Raw genomic sequence first — 16,903 nt, 5'->3', positions numbered from 1 at the left:
GGAATTTTAAAACCTTCTGACCTTTGTTCAAGCACTTTAGACACAGAATGTTTTGGAATTAAATTTTGGATGCTTCTAAGTTTTTAATGTGACATGCCATGGAACTAATTCAATCACAGAGAATTTTGTGTGCAGGTCTCAGTGAAGAGAAAACTTTTTTAGAATTCCAAACAAACGCAATAAAACAGGCACAAAGAACATTGATTCCTGTTGAACACAGAAGGTTTGATTTAGTTTTAATGTCTGAAACTGCACAAATTCAGGATGTTCTTTTGTAGTGAAGCTATTCTGAATGGAGTTGCATTCTATGATGGGGTTGATAGCCTGGTCTAAAAGTTTGTGGAAATGATATACATGCCTGCTAAGTGCTAAGTGGGTTTTCTCACTATTTCAGACTTGAAATTTGTTTTACTTATCGCTAGAAGCAAATGCTCTTGACTTTTCACGTCATTCTGTTTTTAGTGCTGTTGCTTGAATCAGTCACTAGCCATACATGGCAAGACTGAATTGCAAACTACATGTGCTTAAGTGTATAATAATATGAAAGTAGACATGTCAGAAAGCCATTTTTGCAGCAATCATTTCAAACAGACCTACTGTAGGATTATAGGTAGTGTTTAATCAGCTGCTCAAAAGGTACCCTCGAAAATGTATTGATTTTCAATCAGATGTTCAAAAACTGGGGGGTTTCGGACAAGGGGAGGGGCGTGATTATGGGGAGGGATTAGTGATATGGTCACAAAGCTGATCTATTTTTCATCCATTTTGCATCAGATTTGTGACTTTTTCTTTCCAGCTTGTTGAATAATTATGACGGTAATTCTTTTAGTTGTGTATTCAAATCACGTTTTCTGTAATAGTACAATCCCTTTCTTTTCAGGTACATGAGTCTGCATAAGGGAAATAAGACAGAGCTTCATCGAGTGTACAATATGAAGGGAACACTTGGAAAGTCTATTTTTAGCACTTCCTGTCCTGTAAGGGATGTTTGCAAACCACTATTTTAAACTGCTCTGATGAAAAATTAGGTAATGGCACATCCAATGTACAACTGAAAGTTGATTCGCGTATTTTTTTTGCTGTGCTGCAGAAGAAAATTTCTAATTGTTTTTGCCATTACCTCAATGTGACCATTCTGAAAATGGATGGGACACTTTGTCTTTGTGACGATGTGGACGTATTTCTTCTACAGGTCAGCAATGAGAACATGAGCAGGAGGAGACCATTTAACCCTTCACACCTACTACCCCATTCATCAAGACTGAGATCAAGACTGATCTTCAACTTAAACATCATTATCCTACACTCCCAAGTTATCCCTTAATGTTTTTACATGAAATCTATCAATCTCTGCCTTGAATATGCTCAAAAGCTGAGTGTCCACAACCCTTTGCGATGGAAAATTCCAGAGATTCACAAGTCTGTATGTCAAGACTTTCCCTCTCACTTCAGTCCTAGATGCCTGTCCATTATCTTGATGTTGTGTACCTGGTTCTAGGCACTTCCACCCGAGGAAAACATCCGTTCTGCATCTATCCTGTCAATCTCTGAAAGAATTCTGAATATTTGATTGAAATCAGCTCTCATTGTAATGGTCCTTGGTGAGACCACACCTGCAATTTTGTGTGTAATTTTGGTATTGTTTTGTGAGGAAGTATGCTCTTGCTCTTGAGGGAGTGTAGCTTTATGGAGATTTACCAGGCTGATTCAGGGGATGATGGGTCTAAAGAAGGAGGAGAGCTTGACTAAGTTGGGATGTTTTCGCTAGAGTTCAGATAAACGAGGGTGGAATCTCACCAAGACTTTGAAAATTCTAACCGAATTGGACAGGGTAGATGTAGGGAGGATGTTGCCAATGGTGGATGTGTCCAGAACCAGGAGTCACAGTGTGAGGGTTTGGAGTAGGCGATTTAGGATGGAAATGAAGAGACATTTCTTCACTCAAAGAGTGGTGAGCCTGTGAAGTTCATATAACAGGAAGTAGTTGATACCAAAACATTGAATGTATTCAAGAGGCAATTCGATATCATACTTGGGGAAAATGGGATCAAATGTTATGGGGAGAAAGCAGGTTTGAGTTGAACGATCAGCCATGATCGTGATGAATGGCAGAGCAGGCTGGAAGGGCTGAGTAGCCTCCTCCTGCTCCTATCTTCTATGTTTTTATGTTTCTTCAAAATACCAGATTTGCCTTCCAATCTGTTTAATTTTCCTCATCGACCAATCCCTCCAATCCAGCAATTTGCTTGGTGAAACTTTGTTACATCCTCTATGCAGCAAGTATACCTTTCCATTGGTAAGGAGATCAAAAATGCACACAGTATTCCAAGTGGTCTATATATTGCAGTTGGCTATGTTTACTCCCAAGTTCAGTTTGTCTTCTACAAAAGGATTATGCATGATTTTGAGAAAGAGGTGCAGAAGTAGATCATTTGGCCCTCATATCTGCAGTGCCACTGAATGATATTGTGGCTGATCTCATTGTGATCTTCCATTTGCTTTGCTCCCTAGCACTCAAACCACCAATAGTTTACTGCCTTCCAAATTGAAATCTGTCTCTCTCAGCCTTGAATATAAATCAATGAACCTGCTTTGTAGAAGAGAATTCCGCAGGATAAATCACCCTTTGAAAAAATAAATTGCTTTGCAACTGCATCTTAAATGAAATACACCCTTATTTTTAAGTCATTTTCATTTGTTCTAGATTATGATTTAGGAGTAAACAACATCTCCGCATTCACTTTTTTTAATCCCACTTGATCTTATGTATTCCAGAAGATAAATACTCATCATCCTAAATGGGTAAAGGCCAAACCAGATAATTCTTTCCTCATAAAACAACTCTATTTCAGAAATCTGCTGAGTGCACCTTCTCTGAATTACTTCGAATGCCACTACTTCCTTCCTTCAGGTGATGAAAATTGATACACTACTTTTGGGGTCTTGGCAATGTACTGGACACTAGTAGCAAGATTTCCATATGTGTGTTGTATCCCCATTTGTGATTAGGCTTGTATCAACTGAAGTTTAGAAGACTAAGAAGTGACTTTGAAAAATGTGAGATCTTAAGGATTCTTGACAGAGTGAATGTGGAAAGGATGGTTCATTGTGGGAGAATCTAGAACGAGGGTCACTGTTTATAAGTAGAGGGTTACTCATTTAAGATAGAGATCATGAATTATTTTCCTCACAAAAAGTTAAGAATCTTTGTAACTGTCGTCCTCAAAAGTGTTGGAAGCAGAGAATATCTTTAAGGCAGTCATTATTGTAGGTCGGCAGCAAAGTGGAATTATTAAATCAGCTACAATCTTATTGAATAGCAGATTGTGGTTGAGGGATTGAATGCCTTATACTTCCGCCTAATTCTCACATTCATAAGCCATAATCTTTATCCCATTTTTCCATTCTATTCAGACAAGAGTGTCTCATTCACTTACAACTATTTAAGTTGACAAGTTTAAAATGCTAGTTTCCAACTTAAATGTTTCACCTTCAAGCTGAATGTAAAATTGAAGCATGCTCTGATCGCTCTTACCTAGAAGATACTTTGCTATTAGGACATTGTTTTTTTTAAAATTCTGCCTCATTATACTTTACAGATTTAAAATAGTCTGTAATTTCATCGATTTCTGAATTTAGTACTCTAAGAACTGTTCCAAATTCACTTCCTAAACTCATCCTTCAGGCTACCTTTGCGAACTTTCCCCTCCCCAAGCCATCAGTATCCCAAGTTTGGACTCCAGCTCATCATATCTGAGTTGAACCCCTTAAACTGAAGACTTGCTTCATGTAGGTACCCACCAGCTCCCACAGCTGCAATACATCATCTGTACTGCCACATTTATTGTTTTGCATTCAGCGAATTAGGCTTCAAGTTTAAAAATATCTGTTGTTATGTCATTGTTATGTCATGATGTTTGACTTTGTCGTTGTTGTAAATACAAGATTTACTTCTCCTCAGTGCCAGTTTAGAATACTGACTGGTTTAAAGAAAAAGAAAACTTGAAATCTACCAATCACCTAATAGCTCACCTGAGACATATCCCCAGGTTTAAATTCTTGACTGTGTCTCCAGCTTTTTGACAATACTTTGGTAAAATATCAGAATTGTATCTCCTGCTTTTTTGCACCAAATTGCCCCACTTAGCAAAATTTCAAAGTGTGCATTCAGGTTGTTGATGTCTCATCAAACTTGAAAAACTAACATCTTTTCAGCAAGTGCACATTTACTGGAGCCTTCAGTAACCATTGAGAAAGATAGCGAAACAAAATGGTGGAATATGCATGAGTACTTGTTTACCTGTTGTAGGTTTTTTTGAGTTCTCTGCAGTTCAAAAGGTTCCAAAAGCTGCAGCAATGATTACAAAAACAAAATACTGTTGATGCTGGATATCTGAAGATAGGAAATGCTGGTATTTCTCATCAGATTCTAGCAGCACCTGTGGAGAGAGAAATATGGTTACATTTTCATGTTGTCTCATCAAATTTGAAAAACTAACATGTTTTCAGCAAATGAAAGGCATGGGTGGAGTTAGAAGAAGAATGAAAAGGAAGATCTGTGAAAAGGACTGCAGGAAAGATTACTTAACAAAGATTTCAGGGCATGTGGTCAAAGGGAGTGCAGTGAGACAAATGAAGAAATAACTGATGTATCTAAAAAGAGATATCAAGTGAAAGATCCTGAATAGCTACCATTTGAAAACTGAGAGCTGGAAATAAGAGGAAAAGTGGGGATAAATAAAATTCAAGTAGCAAATAAAAACAAAGTGGGATTTAAAGTTGTGATTGAAAATTGTCAAATTGAGTCCATAACTCCGTGAAGTGCTGAGTCAAAAGATGAGATGCTGGTTCCTTGAGATCAGGTTGAGTTTAATTACAGCACTGCAGCAAGCTAAGAATAATGAGATCATTCTCTCCATGCTCTTAGTCTGACCATCCTGGAGATAGAAGGTGGGATAAGTGTGGATGAAAACTAAATAATTTGAAGAAAATGCTTCCTTTTTCCCCAGATAACAAAGTGTGCAGCTGGATGAACACAGCAGGCCAAGCAGTATCTTAGGAGCACAAAAGCTGATGTTTCAGGCCTAGACCCGATGAAGGGCCTAGGCCCGAAACACCAGCTTTTGTGCTCCTAAGATGCTGCTTGGCCTGCTGTGTTCATCCAGCTCCACACTTTGTTATCTCAGATTCTCCAGCATCGGCAATTCCCATTATCTCTCCTTTTTCCCTGGTATTGTTTTTCACTGAGGCAGCATTTAAAATGCTGTTGTGATTATTTTTAACCTTAAACTGTTGTTGTCACAGGAACTTCTTTATCACCACTAAGATAGTCATTTTCTGCTGCATTTTTAGATACCTTGCAATTAAACATATAAACTGACAGATATCCTGAGTTGCAGATTACAAAAAAAATGAAATTACTGGTTAGACTGAGCTGCTGAGTTGATATTTTTAACGTGTATTTGATGGAAATCCAGGTGTTGTAGATGACAGAATGCATGTTCTCTTCTTTTACATCGATGTAGAATGCAGTATATTTTCATCAACATCTAGCCTGGCATTTTCATTTCTCTCCAAAGACAGGGGCATAGTGCTGCACCATCATTTGGAGTATGAAAGGATTTTTCCAGGTAATTCAGAAAGATTTATAATTTTCTTGTTTTCCTTTTTAGATCTCTGTTCTGGGACAACAGCAGAATGTACCTTGAGGGAAGGTATGTGATGATTTTGGGTAAACTTAAAAGTGAACTCATTTGTCAAGTCAATTAATTCCTTCTTGTGTTCCTGACAATTTTGAGCAGTTGCCAGAAATATTTCAGGTTTACAACAATATTGGATTACTTATAAAAAGGTTTACCTGACAATAGATCCTGGTGACAACAAGATTAAGTTTATTTGATCAGACAATGTTATAAAATAGTCATTCTGAAAAATGTTAAAACCTGCCTGCCATAAAGAGACTTAAGCCAATCGTGTTGCCATGGAGTGAGCTGAAAATAATACCCATAAGATCCAGTTGAATTAGCGAGTATATTGTCTCACTGTTTGAATTTATCTGCACTGTTTGAATTTATGATACAGACAGTGCATTAGGTGGTATGCACCTATTAGTAATTGTCAGATTAAGGAAGGATTCTTGTTCATGTCATCTTCTTTACAGTGATAAGTAAATTTTGCTTTTGCTCTCAGTGTCACCCTTTTTATTTTGTGAACTTGCCATATGGTTTCTGACAATCCCTGTTCAGATTTCCACTCAACGGAGCTCCTGTATGTCAGAATTCACCTCTCCCTTGCATTTTTTGTTTATTGTCATTACATATAAAAACATGAAACAATTGGGGATCAACTGCTTTTCAGAATTTTTTCTAACTGAAAAGCTCACAAAATGTAATGACTTTATTGTTTCACATCCATTACAAGACAAAGGGCTTTTCTTAAATCAAAGGCTGACCATGGGTCATTAGGATGAGGCTGAAGATTTTGGGTAAACTTCCAAAGAAACTCATCTGGTAAGCCTACTCATGTTACTGTCAATTTTGAGCAGTTGCCAAAAATTTTTTTTTCAAGAAGCGACATACTTTTGTAATGCTTTTCTTTGTTCACAACACTAATTAAATATTTATGTTCTGTGTCAAATTCACGAAGGAGCTATTCTAACGAACTCGCCATGTGGCAAGTAAGAGTCGTACTGTGATGGTTCATGTTCATCGTCAAGTTGTGTATGAGCTTGTTATTTGCAGATCAAGACTATGAGCAATGATTCAGCTAAGTCTAAAAGTTAGGCCTTCTACTTCATTTGCCTGTTGCAGTCATACCTGCTGCTGCTGCATAGGGTGCAATGTTATTTCTCAAGACTAGGGTTGTTTATATTGTTAATACTTTACAAACATAGTTCATACATTGTACAGTTCAACAATTAGAAAATGTTGCCCTGAGGTTTCCAGGTTATGACCAATTGCTGAAGTTTCATGTATGAGTTTTGTTTTGTATTTAACATGAGAAGCTGATGTTTCTTCTGTATCATCAAGTTGTAGCCCTGACATCAGCCTGTTCCCAAATGCCTGCAAGCGGCATGGATAGGGTGAATAGACTTTAGCTATTCCCGGCATCAGAGAGTCCAAAACTAGAAGGGGTAGGTTAAAGGTGAGTAGGGAAAGATTTAAAAGGGACCTCAGGGGCAACTTTTTCACACAGAGGCTGGTGTGTGTATGTGGAATGAGCTGCCAGAGGAAGTGGTGGAGGTTGGTATAATTGCAACATTTAAAAGGCATCTGGATGGGCATATGAATAGAAAGGGTTTAGAGAGATTTGTGCCAAATGCTGGCAAATGAGACTAGATTTTTTTAGGATATCTGGCCAGCATGGCCGTATTGGAGAGAAGGGTCTGTTTCTATGCTGTACAGCTCTATAATTCTATAACTAGTTCCTGTCACAGGACATCTAGTTGCTCGAACAAAATCAGACCTTGTGACATGTCGTTAATATTTCTACCTTTGGGTCAGAGGCTCTGGCTTTGAATCCCATGTGCAGATTTATTGGCCATGAAAGGTGTGCTTGTAATGTGGCCAAACAGATTGATTGTCAGCCTTTAAACTCTTCGAATATGCCTGCTGGCAGCCAGTAAGAGCAGAGAATCTCCATAGACATGGGCCGTTCCAATGGCCGAATCTTTATAAATAAGGATGGCAGAACGGACCAACAGACAACACACTTCATTCATTTCCCTGTGTGTTGCCTCTTTGAACTGGTGGTGAAGCATGAGCATTTTGACATTCTCTAGAATGAGAAAACTGGGAGCTTTTTATTCCTGATTGAACTGCCGTAGTGGCAAATTCAAGCAGAGGGCCCTGTCAAACTCCATTTTAATGGAAGTCCTTGAGCATAACAGAGAGAGCAAAAAATTGGCCTCTCTTGACTGCTGTGTAAACAAAGAAGGCTGCAGTGCCAATGTCATTCTCGCCACTGTGGTTTGACACATGACCAAAGTTTGACCAGCAACGTGTCAATATCATGCAGACCATGAATGTGCATCATGTTAAATAGAGTCATGCCTGAGTTCCCACCATGTGCCCAAACAACTGCAGTTTGAGAATCAGCCTGTTCTGTTACATGCACCTATGGTAGAAAATCATGACTCCAAGTAGACATCATCATTGAAGCAAGTGACAATTGCAATGGTAATTAATTACTGACAGAACAAGCAGTACAAATCCCAAGGGTAAAATGAGATGCCAATACATGACCATACCCACTCACTTGAGCAATGATGCCACATACAGTAACAAAGAATGATTTATTCTCTCTCAATGTCCAATTAGGTTTTGACCAAATCAGAACACATGGTCCACACTTTCCTGGCTTTTACCATGTATTAGCATTAAACCATTCCACTTTGAATGCAATTTCACCTGGAAAGACATGTTTCTGGGTGCTTCCACAATATTTAAATGAATCTTTAGCAATGCGATTGGAGTTGGCATTCTGAACACTTCAAACGAGCACTGCTAGAATGAGAGAGAATTTGCTATCAAATTAGCACAAGTGTAATTATGTCGGTAGCCTTTGGTTCAATGTGATGTGCTGCAAGTGCAGTTAGGGTCTCAAGCAATGTTCTGCCTTGCTAAGAGGCTTTATCCTAGATAACGTAAAGGAACAATGCAAAAATCAATTGGAGGCCTGTGTGAAGCGAAACAACTACTGTAGAGGAAGAAAGGAAGAGGTCATTGCTGGAAGACCTATCGAAATAACAAGAGTGTCTTCATGCAAACTGTATCTGACCACTTGATAAATAAATTTGTTTGTAGTTAACACCTTGTAGATAACACCTTATAATCTCAGATTTTCCAGCATTGGCAGTTCCTACTATCTCTTTGTTTGTAGTTCTCCCTTTTACGCCACTCCTGCACAAATATACCATCATGGACAGATATGGTGGCCAAGCTTCCAGGGTTGGTCTGGAATCTCCAGGATTAGAATATCCAACACACTGCAGCATACAATGTGAGACAATTGTGGGATCATTTTTTAAAAATCATTTACAAAATATGAAAAAACATTGGAGTTATAAAAGGCCCTTTGGTTGACAATCAAGCACCATCCAGTTGGTTCATGAGGCTGTTTGATTTCTGATTGATGTAGGAAGGCAATGCTTCAATAATGACCATGAAACAGCTGGAGTCTGAGGAAATGATGTGTGATGAAACCTCCAGAAATGCATTTAATCACTAAAATAAAAGAACTGCAGGTGCTGGAAATCTGAAATAAAAACATAAATTGCTGTAGAAATGAAACAGGTTTGGCATCATCTGTGGGATTAATGTTTTGGTCCCAGTGACCCTTCTTCATTTGATAACTGTTGGCAACCCAATGTCCAGAGCCTTATCTATGCTTCCACCTATACAGCTTCCATTCATGCTTCTTCCAAGCTTTCAAAGAAACAATGTCTACAAGCTCATTTACTAAATGCAGCTATAATTTAGAACTGTGCATGAGTGTATTTATATACATGTGTATTTGTGGGCATGTGTACATTTTGTACCTCGATCCTATTCCAAAGTAAATGAAGTGTTAGGAGTGATCGGCTGTGGTGTCTGGAGATCAAGCTTCAATGACCCTTATCATATAACAACTAAAGCTACAACAGATGTACCTCTTGCGCTACTTCATGGAATATATCACTGCCATGAGAAGTAACACCATCATGTCTATATAGTCATCTGTAAACTGCAACACAGCAACAGGGATTAAAAGAAACCATGGTCTCCAACCCTTTTTGAAATCAGTTTAATAATCGATGAAGGGCATACGGTTTGTTGTGTGAGTTCCCATTGCAAATTTCTCAAGAGTTACTATTTGCTCTTGGATGGAATGTAGTGCAGAGAAATCCACTGATCAAGACACCACAGAGGTTGCTGTGCATGCTTTGAAAGCCTTCTTTGTCAAAACAGACACAGGATTTACAGATACATTAAGGGAAAAGAATAATGAGAGAAAGAGTAGGGCCCATTCAGGACCACAGTGCTAATTTGTGCATGGAGCCAAAGGATTTAGGTTAGGTTCTAAATGTATACTCTAGGTCAGGATTCAATAATGAAAGGGATGATGTAGCTATAAAAATCAGGCAGAAGGTCGATGATACAATTAAAGAAATTAACACAGAAAGAAATTTCTGAATGGCCTGGCAGGCTTAATATTAGATAAATCTTTCAGTCCTGGGTGAAATTAATTTGGTTTGAATTAGGTTGTCGAATGAAGCAAGGGAGGCAATAGCAGGGACACTTGCAAAGATTTTGAATGTGGAGACCTGCCGGAGGACTGAAGGACAGCCAACATGACACTGTTATTCAAGAAAGGAGCAAGAAATAAATCGGAAAATTGCAGGTAAGTTAGTGATGGGGCAACTATTGGAAGCATTTGTGATAGACAGAATTAATCTGCATTGAGAGAGCCAAGGATTAATCAAGAACAATCAGCCTGGTTTTGTTCAGGGACAATCATAATTGACCAACTTGACTGAATATTTTGGAGAGGGGACAAGATGTGCAGATGAGGGCAATGTGTTTGATGCAGCTGACTTGGACTTCCACTGGGCTTTTGATAAGTTCCCACATGGGGGACTGATAGCAAAAGTAACAGCCCATGGGATCCAAGGAAATTGGAAAATTAGATTCATGGCTGGCTTTGTTGCAGCAAGGAGTGGGTGATTTGATTTATTATTATTGTCACATGTACAGTGAAAAGTTTTGTATTGAATGCAATACAGGCAGATCATAACATACAAAGATCATAGGGTGTTTGAACAGAACAAAGAATATAAAGTTACAGCTGAAAAGAAGGCACACAAAAAGCAAGATCAACATATGATTTGAAATTTGAGAGGCCCATTCAGAAGTTCAGTACAAGTGGGGAAGAAGCCATTCTTGAACTGATTTGTACATGTGCTTTTCTGTCTTCTGCCTGATGCAAGGCAGCAAGAAGTGCAGATGGAGTCAGTGGATGGAAGATTGGCTTGCATGATCGACTGGGCTGTGTTCACAACTCTCAGTCGTTTCAAACGGTCCCGGGCAGAGCAGTTGCTGTACCAATCCGTGATGCATCTAGATAGAATGCTTTCTAATGATGCTTCCAAAAAAAAGCTGATGAGAGTCCTTATGGACCTGCTAAATTTCCTTAGCCTCCTGAGGAAGAAGAGGCATTGTTATTCCTTCTTGACAGTGATATCATTGTGGGAGATCCAGAACAGATTGTTGGTGCTCATCACTTCTAGATATTTGATGTTCTCAACCATCTTCACTGCAGCTCCAATGATGTAGATAGGGGCATGCCCTCCTCCTGGCTTCCTGAACTCGACGTTCAACTCTTTAGTTTTGCTGATGTTGATGGGGAGATTGTAATCTTTACACCAAGCCACCACAAACTCTAACTTTCCTGTATTCTGCCTTGCCATTGCTTGAAATCCAGCTTGCATCATTGGTGTCATCAGTGAATTTGCAGATGGTGTTCAGACAAAATTTGGCTACACAGCCATGAGTGTACAGGGAGTACAGTAAGAGGCTGACTATGCATCCTTGTGGGGTGCTGGTGTTGAGGATTGTCATGGCGCAGGTGCTGTTGCTTGTGTGTCAGGAAATAGACTGGTTAAATCTCATATTTTCAATGACAGTGCAAGTCATGGGGAGGATTCAGGTGACCTTTAGTTGTGATTTAGAGTGCAGATAGCATACAGAAAAAAAGACACAACACGAATCACAGGCTCATGGTTCATGCCCGGTCCTTCATGATGTTTTCCCAGACTTTCTTATCTTTTTCCTCAAGGCTTTACACGATGAATATTGTATGCATACCGTGTTAATTGCCAATTAATTAGACCAGGAACTTTTAAATTTCTCATTACAGGGAATACAAGAGAATATTGATTTTTGATCAGTTCTAACAAAGTAATGTGGTTACACCTAATGTTATAATTCTTCAGTTAACAGGTTCTGTCATTCAATCCATATTCCAATATCTGCTAATCTCTGTTTTCATTCCTCCCTGTAATGATCAGGGCTGGATGAGGAGAGGGGGTGAATTTTTACTGTGTGACACTGATCTGAATCTTTTACTGATGAATCAGCTGCAACCTTGAGCTATGATCTCGCTGAATCAAATGTTATATGTTGTTGTCTATATTTTATGTGCATTCAGCAACCTTGAAATGTTACTGTTGGCTCTCTTCTGCTCCATCAGCCGTGGACCATTTTCTGTTCAGTAGTGGGCAGCCATCAGCCATTCTGTGATATTCTGTCATTGGTAGCCCCAAAATAGAGGATCTCATTGCAACGGGTGATGCAGAGACCTAGGTCTCCAAGTTTGGAGATTAGTTTGCTTGGGATTACTGTGTTGAAGGCAGAGCTGCAGTTATTAAGTAGAATCCTGACATTGGCATCTTTATCAGCCAAATGTTCCAGGTTTAAGTGTAGGGCTAGGGAGATGGTGGACTTGTTGCACAGTTGGCAAATTGCAAGGGATTGAGGCAGGCTGGGAGACTAGTGTTGATGTGAGTCATGACTCAGTTCTCAGCACTTCATAATAATGGAAGTCAGAGCTACCAGGGAGTTGTCATTGAGGCACATTGCATGTGTTTTCTTTGGCACAAGGATGATGGTGTTCTTCTTGAAGCAGTTGGGGACTTCAGATTGTAGCAAGGAGTGGTCAAAGATATCGGTGAATACCCCTGCCAGTTGGTTGGCACAGGACCTGGGTGCACGGCCGGGCCAGCCACTTTCCATGGGTTCACTCTTAAGAAGGCCAATCTGATGTCGACAGCAATGACTGAGGGAACAGATGCATCCTGAGGCTGTTGGGGCAGGTGACACCATTTCACCAACCTTATGTTCCAACCAAGCGTAAAACACATTAAGTGCATTCGGGAAAAATATATTTTTGTCTACTTTTTGTATTCTGCTTCATTTTGTAGCCTGTTATGTTGTGTAGGTCTTGCCACAAGCAGTAGGTGTCCACGTGGCTAGCCTGGGTCTCTAACTTTGTCTGGAATTGCCTCTTGACATCTCTAATGACCTTACGGAAGATGTACCTGGAATTCCTGTAAATCTTAGGGTCATATAACTTGAATGCTACACACTGGGTCTTCAGCATGCAATGGATTTCCTGGTTCATCCATGGTTTCCAGTTGGGGAGCATATAGATTGACATCTTTGGCACGCAGTCCTCTACACACTTGCAAATAAATTCTGTGATGGCGGTAGCATACTTGTCTAATTTGACCTCTGAATTCTTTAATATGGAGAAGTCCACCAATTTCAGCAGTCCAACCGAAGCTCTTCATTGCCTCAGACCAGCACTGTTCTACTGTCTATACTAGGTCCTCACAATTCAGTTACTGCTTGTAAGCTGGGAGAAGGAACAGAGTGTTCTGATTTGATTTTTAAAAGTGCGGATAGAGTATTGAATGGTAGACATCTTTCGTTGTGTAGCAATGTCAAAGATGTTCAGCCCATTGGTGGTGCAGCAGACGTGTTGATGGTAGTTCAGTAGCACCCTCTTGAGGTTGGCCTGTTTGACGTCACCGGTATGATGAATAAGGCCTTGGGGTTTATATCTCACGAGCATTTGTAGCGGTGTAAATTTCATGCAGAGCACCCTTCACTTCTACATAGGGTGGTATGTAGACTGCTGTCAAGATGGCAGAGGAAAACCTGTACAGCAGGTAGGAGGGATGGCACTTCACTGTTAGATATTCTATGTCCAAGGAGAGTTTCTCGCTGAGGTCGCTTTGTCTAAGCACCAAGAGGTGTTGATTAGGCAGCAGACTCCACTGCCCCTTGCCTCACTGAAGGACACTGTGTAATCAATGTGATATATCGAGAAACCTTCAGGTTGCAAGACACAGTCATGTGCAGTAGGAGTGAGCCATGTCTCTGTGAATCAAGAGACATTGCAGTCCCTCAGTTCCCTCTGGAAAATAAGTTCATTCATTTGGATGAAGGACGTTTTTTTGACTAGAAGTCCGCAGTCAGTGGGGTCCTGCAGGAGTTAGTTATGAAGTCCTTGGCATTTGAGGCGTATATGAATGATTTTGACTTGTGGACGACACAAAATTTAGTGGACTGGTAAACAATGAGGAGGATAGCCTTTAACTACAATAGGATATAGAAAGGCTAGTCAGTGGGAAATGGAATTCAACTCAGGATAATAAGGTGATGGACTTGAGCAGGACAAACAAGGCAAAGGAATATACGGTGAATGATAGGATCCTCAGAAGCACCAAGGATCAGAGGAAATTTGGTTCATTAAGGTATCAGAATAGAATGATAAATTGATTAATTCGGCGTATGGTATATTTGCCTTCATTAGGTATGGCTTAGAGCTTAAGGCCAGTGAGGTTATGCTGGAACTGTGTAAAAAGTTAGTTTGGCCACAGATTGTATGCGATTCTGGAATCAACATTATGGGAGGAAGGTGATAGAATTGGCGAGGATACAGAAGACATTTGCCAGAATGTTGCCTGATCTGAAAAGTTTCAACCATGAAGAGATATTCGACAGCCTGGAGGTGTTTTCATTACAGCAGAGGAGACACGATTCAGATGTTTAAAATAGTGGAAAATTTTGACAGGATAGATGGGAAGAAACGTCTTCCCTTGATGGAAAGATCAGTGACCTGGGGTCATAGATATAAGGTTAGAAACAGAAGGTTTAGCGGATACATGAGCGTTTTTTTTATTCCAAGGCTGATGGGAGTCTGGAGCTCACTGCTTATATACGTAGTAGAGGCAGCAATTCTCATAACATCTGAGAAGTATTTAGATGTGCACTGGTGATGCCAAGGCTTACGAGGCTATGGATAAAGTGCTGGAAAATTGGATTAGAACACTTTTGTGGTTGGTTTTGACCAGCACTGATGTGAAGAACCAAAGGGCCTTTTTCTGTGCTGTAGATCTGTATGACTGTAACTTTATAAGAAGACCTGAGACCAGGCCCAAAATGGCAGCAGGCAGCCCACAACAGGCATAACATTAGTTTTAGCAGTGCCTGCTTGCAAACTGCTACCAGTTCTTCTTATCTTCTTTTCCCTGAGAAGGAAGTACAGCTTTATTCTTAACTGTGAGTTGCTCTGCAGGTTATTTCGCGATGGAAGCTCAATGTTCTGCCGATTTTGCTGCTTCTCTTTGGATTGTATGTCTCTGGGCCAGTGCCACCCTTCACTAGCTTATCTTTTGGAAAAACAAAACCGCTGGCCCTCTTTGAAAAGTATAAAGGCTAACATTAGAATCCACATTATTCAACCCTAAAAGATATATTTCATAAATCATATTTCCATCAAAGTTCAAACTAGATGGAGATGGTGAAGCTCTCTGATGTAAAATTGCTGCTATTGTATGCAGTTGATCAAAGTGATGATTTATTCTGAAAGAACTTTCTTTGAATATATACGAATAATGCAGCATTCTGAGAATGGGAGAAAATATTGTCACGTCAACTGCATGTTTTAAAGAAATGTTTAAAATGGAATCCCTTTGGGCAGCTGACATGAACAAATGAGAAATTGTGTGGCCATCTTGCTCTGGTAAGATTGTGTTTCTGGGTCACAAGTTTCCATTTTGTTAAATTGAAGATAAAATAAAATAATTTTAACATTTAACTGTGCTTTTTTTTCCACACTGTTCTGTGTTAATAAATCCATTGGTCCAAAATTCAAGGCAAATATTAAGAATAAATTTGCATGGAAGGTGAAAGATTAAGCAGCACGTTGCTTTTTAGAACTGTTACAAAAAACATTGCTAGGTTTGCAGTTTTGCTCACTATCTTGAGTCCCTGCACCAGTAATCATTGATGTTTTGAAAATCTTGTTTCCAGGTGTACATAATCTCTCTCATTTGGATGGTAATGTCTATTATTCAACTTGAGCCAAACATTTCTGTCTCCTATGTTATAGCATATTGAAGTACAACTCTAGGAGCATAGAAATACCAGGAGATATGCAGGTACATGTACAACTTTTGAAGGAAATAATCACAAAGAGTAAAAATACATAGCTGTATAGCAATTTTAAATTGATATTTTTTCTTTAAAGTTTATTTGACTACTTTCTTCCTCTCTTTGTTATCTTTCTCCATTTTTTCACATTTTAACTTCAGTTTTAGTTTGGTTCTGCTTGCTCAAATGCAAGCTGGGATATTGTTTTTCTCTTGTTTTTCAAGTATTTTACATTTATTTCATTCTATTTCTTATTGAATATTTTGAAATCAGAAACAATGACTAACAGGAAGAGGTGTTTGGGATGGTCATGAAAGGGATTCTTTTCAGTCAATCAAATGCCACAAATCTAAACTTGGGCATGTATGTAACACATTAATTTTTGAAGCAGATTATTGATAGGCAAATTTGTCAAAAAGTGATCACTTCAATAAGGATTATGTTGCAACCTGACTAAACAAACAGCATGGATTATTACTGAGCTACTGCACTTAGTGAGGTGACACGGCGTGACACACCACACATTTTTCATGGACAATTCGTTTAGCATATATTTAAAATGAACAATTAATGTCTTCCACAAAATTATTATAAGCTACATTTGCTTTTTTTTAATTTTCAAATTGATAAGGCTAATTACACAGTGTTAGTTATGAGAAGGATAGAGTTTCAGATAATAACAGTGTGGAGCTGAAGGAACACAGCAGGCCAGACAGCATCAGAGGTGCAGGAAAGTTGAGGTTTCAAGTCAAGACCCTTCTTCGGAAATGGGGAATAGGAAAGGACTCAGAAATAAATAGAGAGGAGGGATGGGGGTGGGGAAGGTAGGTGGGATTGTAATAAGTGAGTGCAGGTAGGGAATAGTGGGGATTGGTCAGTGAGGGGGGAGGGCGGATAGGTGGGAGAGAAAATGGACAGGTTATGTC

General features: G+C 39.3%; 1 protein-coding gene across 24 annotated transcripts in view; it reads left to right on the top strand.

Annotated features, from left to right (window-relative positions):
• LOC125450923 (receptor-type tyrosine-protein phosphatase delta) overlaps positions 1-16,903 on the top strand; it is a 2,532,553-nt gene that overhangs the window by 1,167,989 nt on the left and 1,347,661 nt on the right. For all 24 annotated transcript variants that reach the window (XM_059644541.1, XM_059644540.1, XM_048527343.2 and 21 more), the window contains one exon: positions 5,673-5,714. The gene's annotated coding sequence lies outside the window, so the exon portion shown is untranslated. The remainder of the gene's footprint in view (positions 1-5,672; positions 5,715-16,903) is intronic.

The sequence above is a fragment of the Stegostoma tigrinum genome, chromosome 3 (assembly GCF_030684315.1).
Source record: "Stegostoma tigrinum isolate sSteTig4 chromosome 3, sSteTig4.hap1, whole genome shotgun sequence".
NCBI lineage: Eukaryota > Metazoa > Chordata > Chondrichthyes > Orectolobiformes > Stegostomatidae > Stegostoma > Stegostoma tigrinum.
This window is presented reverse-complemented; position numbering and strand designations above follow the sequence as displayed.